Genomic DNA, 13,718 nt, shown 5'->3' with positions numbered 1-13,718 from the left:
TCCCTTATTTTCTTATGTTACTAATTATCTCGATAAGCGACACTGTGATTCTCTGTGAGACGCTTTGCAACCAGAGCTGATACACCAGTCAAGCTCAGAGCTGGGGATTGATAGATTCTGACAGCTGGGGTTACACTGACGTGTTTACAGTTCAGCTCTGTTGGCACTGCAGATGTTTACGTCTCTGTACTTGAACATGTTCATCTTTTGGATGTTGATATTATTACCATGGTACTGTTATGGTAGTAAAAACTGCAACCAGTTGATCATTGATTAATATAAATCAGCTACGCACTACCAATACTGAAATAAAATGAGTGCCACGTTCACTTTATTTTAGAGCTTCCTCGCTTTTTGGGCAACCTAGAAATGCAGTTGAATGAGTCAACACTTTCAGTAACTTCTATTTCTCCTTTATTCAGTTATTAAGCCACAGTTTTACTCAACACTTAACATTTAACAAATTGTCCGAGTGTGGACTGTAGTTTGATTGCTGCTATGGGACCAATAAAGCATAAAACTGAGTTAACCATGACAGTGCCAAACCTTTATTGGCCCCCCTGTAGAAAATATACACAACAACAAGGCCATCAGCTTAACCTGTGGAGAGCAGGGGAAACCATTAGTGCTCACTGACAGTCAGAGGATAGTGTCATTAGTCAGATGAGTCTGAGCCGCTCTTTTGTTCGTGGTGTCAGAGGAGCTTGTAATGGAGGATAATGTTCCTGTGGAGTGAAATACAACACAAGCAATAGCGGTTAAAGGGATGGTTTTCCAAACAGGTGCTAAATACTGTCAGAACTGAGAAGGAGACACTTACTGTATGTTACAGTGATCGCTTCAAAGGGCTGGTTCACCTAAAATATAATATATGTCTAGCCATATAACGTTTTCAGATATGAGATATTATCTTAGTAAAATGTGAAGTGTATAAAATAATGCTTGTAGTGCACGATACAAGAAATATGCCATATTATATATATTTATATTTTTTTTTAAATAGAAAATGTATTATTGTTAGTTGCCAGGGCACATGTTCAGGGAAAAACAAGATTGTTTAATTTTCTAAATTCATTTTCCATATGGATACTTTTATTGTGCAACTGAGCAGCTGAGCAGTCAAAGATATATATTAGTAGTTATTATGGGGTAAATAGGGCAGGCAAGGTAAACACTGCTGTTAAAAGTCAGTTTCTCAGAAGGAAAGCTTGTCAGCATGATGGTTTTAAATTGCACTTCATAAAGTGTCTCTGCAGTAGCTCAAACACTCATCATTCCATCCAAATTAGTGGCCAGCTTGTTTACAAGAGAAAGCAATTGTGGGCAGAGCTTTTCGACCACCATTGTGCCAGCTGGCATGAGAAAAGATACAAATTATAACCTAAGTGTATCCACGGTTATATGAGACATAATGCGGGTCTTCATCAGAGATCTGTCAAACCACACAAGCTCTTTGTGCCACTGCTGTCAGTGTGACTCATATGAAGAGTCAATTGTAAAGACAACCACAGAAGGAGGAAGGAGAGGCATCGCAGATGAAAACAATACAGCTACCAATTCCAGATGTATGATGACAACACTGAAGCTTTCTCACTTCTTTTTAGAGAATAAAATAGACTCCAAGATGTCATATCTTCTCATATACACAATTGATAAAAGTAGTTTGTCTTTTGTGGATCTTGAAAACGTAGAAAGGCAAAAGGGGGGTTTTGGTTCCAAACTTCAAAAATCTTTAAGATAAAAGTCCAAAAAACACAATATTTTAGTGATCCATGCAAGAAACAGGCTGGGAGCTTTAGTTTCGGAAGGATAGCTGTGCTGACAGTGGACTGGCTGCAACACAAAGCAGAAGCAGAGGGGATTAACGTGGAGCTCTAACCACACTGCCCTGATCATCACGTCTGGCCTATCGCCAAACCTGCAGTCTGGACCACCAGCCACAGGCTCCCACTCATCACTACCGCACACACAGACACGTGTTATCAGTCATCTCTCAAGTAAACTGCAGATGGACTTTACATTCATACACCCAATTATCAGAGAGATGAAAGACAGAACAATGGACACCATCAAAATAACATCAGTGGTGAGACATTTATCAAAACCCTAATTTTCAGCTTTTAGTTTTTTGATTTAACAAAGGTTTAATATTTAATGGGCTTGCAATTGAAAGGGTTTATGGTGTAATATAACAACACTGTACATACTGTATGATGTAACACTTCATATTTGTAATGTACGTAATATAAGTCAGTTGAACTTCAGTTAACTTGTGAACCTGACCCAGCTCAGTCCTTTAGCGGATGCAATATTTTGACACAAATGATAGATGTCGAGAAGGAAATGGCAAGAGGTGTGAATGTAACACTATCACCTGCGAGTTGGTGAGTACGAGGTGTTCGACCCGATGGTTAAATATTCAGGTACAACCTGAGAATGTGCATTACAACGCTCTCAGCCTCACTCATTTGACACACCATTGAGTGTGTGCATGTAATCATACAAGAAAAGCATACATCTCTATGTTTAAGTGCTGTGGCAGAGGGCCAGCTTAAACCTTTATCAAAAGCCAGAAAGTGCAATTCAATGTGAAATTAAAAGCTGTCTAAAATCCATGCTAGACATGCTCTTATGGCTATGTGTGGCTACTGGTTGATGACATGATTTTTCGGCCACTTCTGTCTGTGATGTCAGGGTGAAATGATAAGAAATGGCTCACAGGCCGACTGGTTGAAGCCCTGCTGGACAGGAAGCTGTCCGCTGTAGTATGACACCCTACATCAAGCCGGGAGGAAACAGCTGAGATGATGTGACAAAGTCACACAAGCTCACAGAGAGATTGAGCAGCGAGGATTTACCTAGTTAAACCCTTCTTTGAAACTGTATTTCTTTCAACCCAAAGGCTTCAATTATTTACTTGCTTGTGACTATGCAGACAGATTACATAGTTAAGTGACTTCCTACTTGTACCACTTGCTTCTCAGATCGATTTCGAACTGTCAAGCTGTTTTTATTTTTTTTTCATCTGTGAAAAAGGTTTTGCCAATCGGATAAACGTTTTCAGAGGAATATTTGTTTGTTTTAATCTGCAAAAACAGGTGTATTGGCAAGGGCATTTAAACACATCTTTCAGTGTCATGCTATTTTTATTTTGCAACAAGAGACCGATTGTCTTGCAAGTACAAGAAGTATTTCTAATATTGCCACAACATATTTTGTGGCAATACACAAAAGAGACAGTTTACTTGATTTTACTTCAGACATTGATAACTCGAAATATACTGAGTCCCTAAATAATGGCAATTATGACAAACAACATCAAACAATCACACTCTAAACAGCTGTTACAGCCAAAATGTTGTTGTTTTTTGAAGCAATAATGACATTTGTATTAGTTGTTCCCATTTTATATTAAGTGTACATTGGAGTAACCCTTGACCCATGATAACAAAATGAACATAGCATACATTGTCAAACATCAGAGTACATTCCTCTCATCGTTTACACACATGGGTCTGAAGCACCTCTGCTACGCTGAGGTACGGAGTGGAACTGCTCTAATCTCCTGTGTAAACACAGTTATGTTGTGTGCGTGTGCGTGTGGTGTGTGTGTGTGTGTGTGTGTGTGTGTGTGTGTGTGTGTGTGTGTGTGTGTGTGTGTGTGGTGTGTGTGTGTGTGTGTGTGTGTGTGTGTGTGTGTGTGTGTGTGTGTGTGTGTGTGTGTGCCCAAGGCCCCAAGAGGCAAACCAGACTACTAACACACAATTCATTCTCCCCTCATGAGGAAACAGCAGACCTCCTTTGACCCCCTTCTTGCTCCTCACTTTCCCTCCATCCTCCTGTATCTTTCACTACTCGTCTTCAGATACCCTCCCACCTCTTTTATTTTCCTTACGTCCCTCTGCGTTTTGATGTAATTTAGCTTCATCCATTATTGTCTACAGCCCTCCTTCCTCTGTGTGTGTGTGTGTGTGTGTGTGTGTGTGTGTGTGTATGTGTGTGTGTGTGTGTGTGTGTGTGTGTGTGTGTGTGTGTGTGTGTGTGTGTGTGTGTGTGTGTGTGTGTGTGGTGTGTGTGTGTGTGTGTGTGTGTGTGTGTGTGTGTGTGTGTGTGTGTGTGTGTGTGTGTGTGTGTGTGTGTGTGTGTGTGTGTGTGTGTGTGTGTGTGTGTGTGTGTGTGTGTGTGTGTGTGTGTGTGTGTGTGTGTGTGTGTGTGTGTGTCTGTATATTCCCTGGTGTTAAAAGGAGGAACCTCTCACTTCCTCCATAAACACCTCAGTGGTATGCAAAGGATCTGTAGCAAAGACTTCTGACTCCTACACCCTCTCTATTTATTTAACCAAGGACAAGTCTTTTACAAGAGAGTCCTGGCCAAAATAGGTAGCAGCACAATTAGAAACAAACAATTAAAAACGAGAACAGAGAACCAATCAGAGTCAATATCAGAAACATCATTATACAAAGCATCTACAAATGGAGTTGCCTGCTTCACTCTGCATTGAATTAACAATTTTCCATCATCAGCGACTGAATCAAAGTTTATTTTTAATAAATGTCCCTCTTTATCTTTATATATCTTTGTTGTTTGGAAAAACATGCAGCACGTTTGTGTTTTCCCTTGTAGATCTGCAGAGGGAAAAGTCAAGAGGTGGTCATAAATCTGATGAATAGATCACGCAGCTTGGCTTTAGTATCTGACTTACAACATAACTAACATTCAGATAAAACACACAAATACAAACAGATGGTACTGTGTCCTTATCATCCACACAAACCACATCCATAATGTGAACTGGGCCAAATGCAAAAAAAGGAACACTGCTGGATGCCAAAACTGACATACCACCAAACCATGTGTGTATAAAACTACAGCTCATCAGGACACTGGAATAATACTTCCCAACCATCCAAAGGAGCAAGAATTCCTTTGTGAAAGCTGCAGCCTTATAGCAGTGTTTCCTCATCTTTGTAATGTTGTCATATTGGTTTGGCTTTACTCGATAATATGCATAAAATAGACAAGAGATGGAGGGTGTGGCTAAGTGGATAGTGTGCTGGACTTCGAATCATAGGGTATTAAGTTCGAGTCCTACTGCAGTCAGCATGTCATTGTGTCCCTGGGCAAGACACTTCACCCCAAATTGCTCCTGTGGGGATTGTCCACAGTGCTGAAAGTCGCTTTGGATAAAAGCGACTAACAAATGACATGTAAACAAAAAAAGATGTGTTGCAGAGGAGGGCTTCAAAGAGCATGAGCCACATTGAGACTCAACATTGTGATTACACACCCAGAATATTTAAGAAGTGCATTTTCAGTGAAAGGAAACCTCATCAATTACTCATGTAAAGCAACAGAAGGCTATTGGTGGAAAAACAAGGACTGCCACCAAGTGTTGCAGTTATTAGCTACTGATCAAATCTAAACATAAATGTGTAACATCCCAAAAATACCTACAAAAGTATTTGAAAGCCTCTGATCCTCTGACAGACATCTGTTTCCCCCCTGAATGGACGCTGAAATGGATCCTACTAAGCCAGAAAATGACTCACAGAGCGAAGGCAGGGAGCAAACAGTTCAAACCTCTGACTCACAGACCTTTTTATAAACTTTCAGAGTCTACAATGACCTTCCGAGGACCCCTCCTTAGACCCTAATAACCCCCATCCAGGCCTGAGTGAGCTGAGACACAACTGATGGAAATGTGATATCTCAGCCTCAGTTTCCCTGTGATTCACTAAAACACATTACATTACATTACATGTCACTTGTTAGACGCTTTTATCCAAAGCGACTTACATACTCAATACTGTGGGCAATCCCCACAGGAGCAATTTGGGGTGAAGTGTCTTGCCCAGGGACACAACGACATGCTGACTGCTGCAGTGGGGTTTTAACCTGTGACCCCCCTGATCCCAACACATCATCTAGATCCAGATCCAGAGCCAGATACAGACACTAACCACAGACACATCATGTTCATATGAACCCACACAGACACACAGTGATTGATGTCGGACTGCTTTAAGACTACCATTTTACTGTTATATAACTATGAGTAGAAAGCAGAAGGTGGATAATAACATGGCATGTTTATTTGCCCTTTGATTCGTTTAAGTTTTGCCATATGGTGGAAAGTGCCCTATGCCACTGTGAAGTGAACATATTTCAACAGAGATTACCACGACAGGAAATAAAACATTGACCTCTGTAATGTTCCTGCCATGCTCTAACCTTTGACATACACAGAACAACAGCAATGGTCTAAAATAAACAACTCCTCTCAAAGGATGTAGAAAATAAATACCTGCCACAAGCACTTTGAGTACAGGCCAAACACAGAGCTAATACCTTTAGTTAATTGATTCAGCCTTTTTTCCTCCATTACTCCTGAACTCCAAAAGACCTTATTGCTTACATTGAGATGTGCAGTGTCTCAAATCTGCAAACCAGAGAACAATGATTACAAAATATTTTAAACCTTGAGTTAGACATTCTGGTCAATTAAATTGTTGTCTTTCTTACAGATAGTTTGATTAAAAAAAGATAGATACTACTTGTACGTACGGTATTTATGAAACTATAGCCAGGAGCTGATTAGCTTAGCTTAGCATACAGAATGGAAATTAGGAAACAACTAGCCGGAAAGATGTTTCCCAGTTGAATTATGGGAAATCGTTTTTTGAATGTTGACCCATACGAGGGATTCAAAATCATGAAAACTCAGCCTCAGAACCTTTGATCCTTTTAATGTCTCTCAAATGTCCACCAACTTTATAGAAGGTAAAAATCTATCAATCTGACTACTCCTTAAAAAAACAACTGAAGCTAGTTGTGTCTTTTGATTTCTTCCAAACGCTTGTTGACTCTCATTAGCTACAATAATTAATTGTTAATTCATGTTTGTGTCCATTTCATTTTGAATTGCTGTCATGTCATGACAAGTACGACATAAAGTGTTTTTATGTTTATGTGTTATTTTGTTACAATATATTTAAGTTAAGGGAAAATTGAGTAGTAATTTATAAGTTAGTGGTCTCTTTATTAAAATGCATAGGCCTACATGTTGGAGATGAACCACAAAACATGGAATGTTCCCCAGACTACACCATGTGTAAAGTCCAAGTAGATTTCCAGCTGCTTTTTCTTCATTTTTTGTGGAGCTCTGTGTGACTGTTGGACAAACCTATGTCTTGTTTTCCTGCTCAATCTGTGGTTATCTTCCATACTGTGGATACTGTGGATAAATCGTTCTGCCACAAAAGAATAACATTTAAGGAACTGTTATGTTTCATGCCTTAGCTGAATTATGAGCGGGCTGAAATGGAAACACCTGCTGTGTCTAAACCAGTCACTCATTGAATCTATTATTCAACAAAAGATACCCTGATTACACCGTCTCACACTGAGGCTGAACACACAGGAAACTGTCAACATGCGCTGAAGTCACACAGGATGCTGCCGTAGTGTCAACACAGACCACTGCGATCAAAGGAACCATAACAAGAAGGAACCACTGGCCTCACACATGCATCATGAGCAGAGGGAGAGCCCGGGGAGGAGCTGTGGCATCACACAAGTGGTGACGGATGTACACCCTCTACTACACTACTGGCCATAGTCTTTGCTGCTTCTTTCAGGACACAGACACTGGTCGGTATCACTCTCCTCTCATATCACCAACCAGCTGCATAAAGGTTTCATCATTATTGTAGAGCAAGCTGAGGAGTCTTTAAATATACATTTTTCTATTGGTGTACTGCATCCATTTAGTGTTGCACTTTCATAAATAAAGGGCATTCTCAAGAGACAGTTTGAGGGATAAGGAATAATCATAATCAAAGCATCATAGATTGAAATGTCCTGCATACATTTAACATAATATAACAACTGAAAACCGCAGATAAATCATGAGACATTATAAAGGCGTTGATGCACAATCAAACATTATATAAAATGTATTAGGCTGTCTATCCAGCTGCTGATACCTTGACAACACAATCAGATGATTATGTAAGAGAAAGTATGTCCTTCAATACGCAGACTCTCTGCTGTAACAACTTTCAGCTGGTATACTTTTGAGTTATTTGCATATCTGATGTATCTTGCTTTACATATTTGCATATTAGGCGTGCAAGGTTGTCTGATCTAAAGCATTTATTTCTGTCTGTCCCTCTGTAAGGTTTCATATGTAATTTATGTGGACAAGCAGACACCCTTACCCTTCAGCACGCAATGAAAGAAACTAAATATAACCGAGACAATTGAAAACCAGCAATAAAATGTCTTCAGAAACGCATCACCTCAAACAAGCAATTTACAAAGAGCAAATGTTGCACATACAGTGGGGCAAAAAAGTATTTAGTCAGCCACCAATTGTGCAAGTTCTCCCACTTAAAAAGATGAGAGAGGCCTGTCATTTTCATCCTAGGTACACTTCAACTATGAGAGACAAAATGGGGGGAAAGAATCCAGGAAATCACATTGTAGGATTTTTAAAGAATTTATTTGCAAATTATGGTGGAAAATAAGTATTTGGTCAATAACAAAAGTTCATCTCAATACTTTGTTATATACCCTTTGTTGGCAATGACAGAGGTCAAACGTTTTCTGTAAGTCTTCACAAGGTTTTCACACACTGTTGCTGGTATTTTGGCCCATTCCTCCATGCAGATCTCCTCTAGAGCAGTGATGTTTTGGGGCTGTCGCTGGGCAACACGGACTTTCAACTCCCTCCAAAGATTTTCTATGGGGTTGAGATCTGGAGACTGGCTAGGCCACTCCAGGACCTTGAAATGCTTCTTACGAAGCCACTCCTTCGTTGCCCCGGGGCGGTGTGTTTGGGATCATTGTCATGCTGAAAGACCCAGCCACGTTTCATCTTCAATGCCCTTGCTGATGGAAGGAGGTTGTCACTGAAAATCTCACGATACATGGCCCCATTCATTCTTTCCTTTACACGGATCAGTCGTCCTGGTCCCTTTGCAGAAGAACAGTCCCAAAGCATGATGTTTCCACCCCATGTTTCACAGTAGGTATGGTGTTCTTTGGATGCAACTCAGCATTCTTTCTCCTCCAAACACGTCTAGTTGAGTTTTTACCAAAAAGTTCTATGTTGGTTTCATCTGACCATATGAAATTCTCCCAATCCTCTTCTGGATCATCTAAATGCTCTCTAGCAAACTTCAGACGGACCTGGACATGTACTGGCTTAAGCAGGGGGACACGTCTGGCACTGCAGGATTTGAGTCCCTGGCGGTGTAGTGTGTTACTGATGGTAGCCTTTGTTACTTTGGTCCCAGCTCTCTGCAGGTCATTGACTAGGTCCCCCCGTGTGGTTCTGGGATTTTTGCTCACCGTTCTTGTGATCATTTTGACCCCACGGGGTGAGATCTTGCGTGGAGCCCCAGATCGAGGGAGATTATCAGTGGTCTTGTATGTCTTCCATTTTCTAATAATTGCTCCCACAGTTGATTTCTTCACACCAAGCTGCTTACCTATTGCAGATTCAGTCTTCCCAGCCTGGTGCAGGTCTACAATTTTGTTTCTGGTGTCCTTTGACAGCTCTTTGGTCTTGGCCATAGTGGAGTTTGGAGTGTGACTGTTTGAGGTTGTGGACAGTTGTCTTTAATACTGATAACGAGTTCAAAGAGGTGCCATTAATACAGTTAACAAGTGGAGGACAGAGGAGGCTCTTAAAGAAGAAGTTACAGGTCTGTGAGAGCCAGAAATCTTGTTTGTTTGTAGGTGACCAAATACTTATTTTACCGAGGAATTTACCAATTCATTCATTAAAAATCCTACAATGTGATTTCCTGGATTCTTTCCCCCCATTCTGTCTCTCATAGTTGAAGTGTACCTAGGATGAAAATTACAGGCCTCTCATCTTTTTAAGTGGGAGAACTTGCACAATTGGTGGCTGACTAAATAGTTTTTTGCCCCACTATACACCATATGTTACAGGCACAGAAGGATGCATTATTCGTTTTTTAATTGCTGTGTTATTGTTATTAATGACTGTACTAAAGTCGAGACATCAACAGTTGTCTGGCGGTCAGAATCTGATTCTTGTTACAACAGTTGCATCATTTCTATGCCTGTATTTTGTGCCATAGCAGGAGAGGATTTGCCTTCTAAATCCGGTGACAATTAGTTGCTGGAAGGGAAATCTAAATGCCAGGGCTAGTCATAATGTAGGGCTAAGGAAGACGGATTTCAGCTACACGATGGTGTTTTGACAGGGAGCTGGGAGACAGAAAATAGAAAGCGTAGAGTTATAAAACAGCCCTCACTTTCTGTCTTTATCTTACCCTCTGCCGCCATTTCCCACATCTGTAGAACAGATTACTCTTGTTGCGGATGGGTGAGATTAACCCCAAATAAGACTCCACATTAACACCTCGCCAATCTATTGTGTCTGGCTGTCTCTGGATTGACAGATTAGCTGCTGAAAGCCCTGTGGTACATGGGATAGCAACAACACACACCTTCTCCAGGTCCCAGGGCAGGAAGAAGATAACCTTTGAATTTTAACTTTGTTTTTTTGTCTCATGTGCACACTACCACATACCCTCCTCCTTACATCTCTCTTCTATTAGAGGCCCTGTGTGTGAGAGGGAGACACACACACACACACATCTCCTGGAAGAGTTAGGCCTTTTCCCTCACCCATGTCACATTGACTTCCCCTGTGTGAGAGCAGGAACATTACATACATTATATTAAAAATGCATGGTGCATGTCTTTAAATGCAATGATCCATGATAAAATAGGTCCATGCAGGCTGAGGGCCACAGGCAACATGGGACAGCAGACACACACATGCAAACACACATATAAAGATCCATGGAAACAAGCAAGAACACAAATACAAACCCAGGCATGTGCAGAAATAAGCACGCAAATTCCTGCACGAGGAGTCACACACATACATGTACAGGTCACCATGCACATGCCTCTGGGGGTACAAAGATACACAAATCTAGACATTCATTTGTTCTCACCCATGCAAAGACACAAACACGCACTCTTAAGTCCTAAAATGGCATTTATGGAGGCCACCTGTCCATATGGGATCTGATAAACACACCAAGGTCAGCCCTGTTTAGTTTGAATTAAGTCTCTGTGAATGTTAACACACGGCACGGGCTTCCTCTTCTCCTCTTCCTGCACCCCACCCCTCCCTCTTTTCTCCCTTTCCAACACACACACACACACACACACACACACACACACACACACACACACACACACACACACACACACACACACACACACACACACACACACACACACACACACACACACACACACACACACACACACACACACACACACACAGGGGTTGCCGCTGCTAGTAGTGGAAGTTATCCATCACATTTTTCATTCCCTCTCTCCATGGAGCCCCTCACAATCACCTCATCTTTTCTCATCACATCTGCCAAAACATTTCTCTCACGCTCGCAGCACCGGTGCTTTTCAAACGCTCCCCTGTAAAAAACTTCTTCCAGATTATTGTGTTGTAGTGTATTGAGGGGGCGTGTGGCGTAGTGGGTTGTCCGTAGGCGTTCGGATCAGGGGGTCACAGGTTCAAACCCCACTGCAGTCAGCATGTCGTTGTGTCCCTGGGAAAGACACTTCACCTAAAATTGCTCCTGTGGGGATTGTCCACAGTATTGAGTATGTAAGTCGCTTTGGATAAAAGCATCTAACAAGTGACATGTAATGTATTGACACAATGTGGAGTTTCAGGGTCGGGCCGATGACACGAATGAAAGTTATTTAGAAATGAAGTATTTCAATATTGCAATAGTTATTTAATATTCCTTTTTCTACAAATCATATGCTTAAATAATATCAACCAGTTGTATTTTATTAATTCTGCAATTCTTTGATTCAAGTTAAAATGTTTGCCACACTGTTGCAAGAAAATAATCTCTGTATGTTGATGCATTAACATGTCATAGTGTCCCTGGGCAACATTAAAAACACCATATTGCTTGTGGTGCTGTATAGAAGCGTTGGATGTAAGACCTTCTGGATAAAAGCATCTAAATAACACCTATGTATCCAGTCGTGTGCTCTGACGGCTCTGACACAATGGAAAATAAGGACATTGTAGGGAAATGTCTTCCTTTAAAGAGAAAGGAGTGAATTGGAAATGGATGGGAAATCATAAATCAATGACACCGTGTTGAACAAGAGCAGCTGAATCAGAAAACAGATGTCTTTGTTTAAAAAGATTCTGTGAAAAAACGTATGAACCGTAAAGTTTCATAAGACAGTCTGACAAACACTGCCTCAGGGCCCGTATTGAAGGATACAGAAATAAAATATATATTAAAAACATAAAATGGAATTGTGTACAGCTTGCCACATGATCTCTGGATTGCATCACAAAAAATCCCAAAAGGCAGATTTCTGTGGACACAGGGACAATGAGCGATGCTGACTATGAAATAGAGAAAGCATTGAGGAGAGAGAAGTTCTCACCACCAACTACGCATCAGCCAAGAGATTTTCAGCAAACACAGACGGCTTTAAACCTCCCTTTTTGTAGTTGTGTCGGTATAAAGTGGGCTTATGTAGACTGCGGTAACAATGAAGAATACAATGAGGAGATTCAGCCGACAGAATCAATGTAAACACTTATGTGGGGCTTACTCTGATCAAGAAAGTTGTTGCAGCTTTGTCTAATTAAATGTAAGACTTTTTATAATTTTTTCTCACAATGAAATGTAAGGCAGATCTTACAACGGGCAACTTACGGTTAGGGAAAGTACTACCCATGTTATAACAATGTTATTGTTACAAAACATGTCACATGTAGTTGTTAGCTAGAACAAACTAAATTAGTTTTTGGTTCAACAGGCATTTTGTAAACTGTACAAACATAAGAGGAAACAAATGACTGAGTCAGAAAAAAAGAAAACGTTTAAATACTTTCCATGCCTTATTTAAAAACAACTTTTAAAGATTGAGTTGTATTACATTTTAATAAAAATGTCAGGCTTATTTTTACAAAATTAATTGCCTTTTAAGAATGTGTATATATATATGTGTGTCAGTTTGAGCAACCGAAAGATTGTGCTGCCCTCTAGTGGCTTCAGCTCAACACAACTGTTACAGTACGACCAAATGAAGACTGATGTTTCTTTACACCACAAACTAGCAAGTTTACAACACCATTTTGACAAAATGTTAGATTTAAATTTCTATAGATTGCATTATATTTTAGGGGAAAAAAACAGTTCAATGTTTTCCTGTTGACAAGAAAATGGCTGCATCTCAGAAACTATTTGATATAGACAGATTACATTGCATTTAGCTGACGCTTTTATCCAAAGCGACTTACAATAAGTGCGTTCGACCAACAAAATACAAACTTGAAGAAAACAGAATCATATAAGTACATCAGGCTTAATAGAGCAAAGACATTTCAAGTGCTACTCAACTGGCTTTAGATAAGCCAGTCCTTTATTCATATATAAGTGCTTTGTTAATAGTTCTATCGCTCGAAGTGGAGTCGAAAGAGAGGTAATGCAATGTAATGAAAAATGTCACAACTTTTAATAAGTGTGATTCTTTATGTGATCTGAGAATCTAAAAGGTTGTACTATTAGATACTTACCCAAAGTTTGTCTGTAGACCAATCATAAAAAGGCTTGGTCATGTGTTCTTATAAATCTAAATATGTTTCTTTGTGCACAAGTAATAAGTCG

Source organism: Gymnodraco acuticeps, unplaced genomic scaffold (genome assembly GCF_902827175.1).
Source record: "Gymnodraco acuticeps unplaced genomic scaffold, fGymAcu1.1, whole genome shotgun sequence".
Taxonomy (NCBI): domain Eukaryota; kingdom Metazoa; phylum Chordata; class Actinopteri; order Perciformes; family Bathydraconidae; genus Gymnodraco; species Gymnodraco acuticeps.
Note: the sequence above shows the minus strand (reverse complement) of the source record.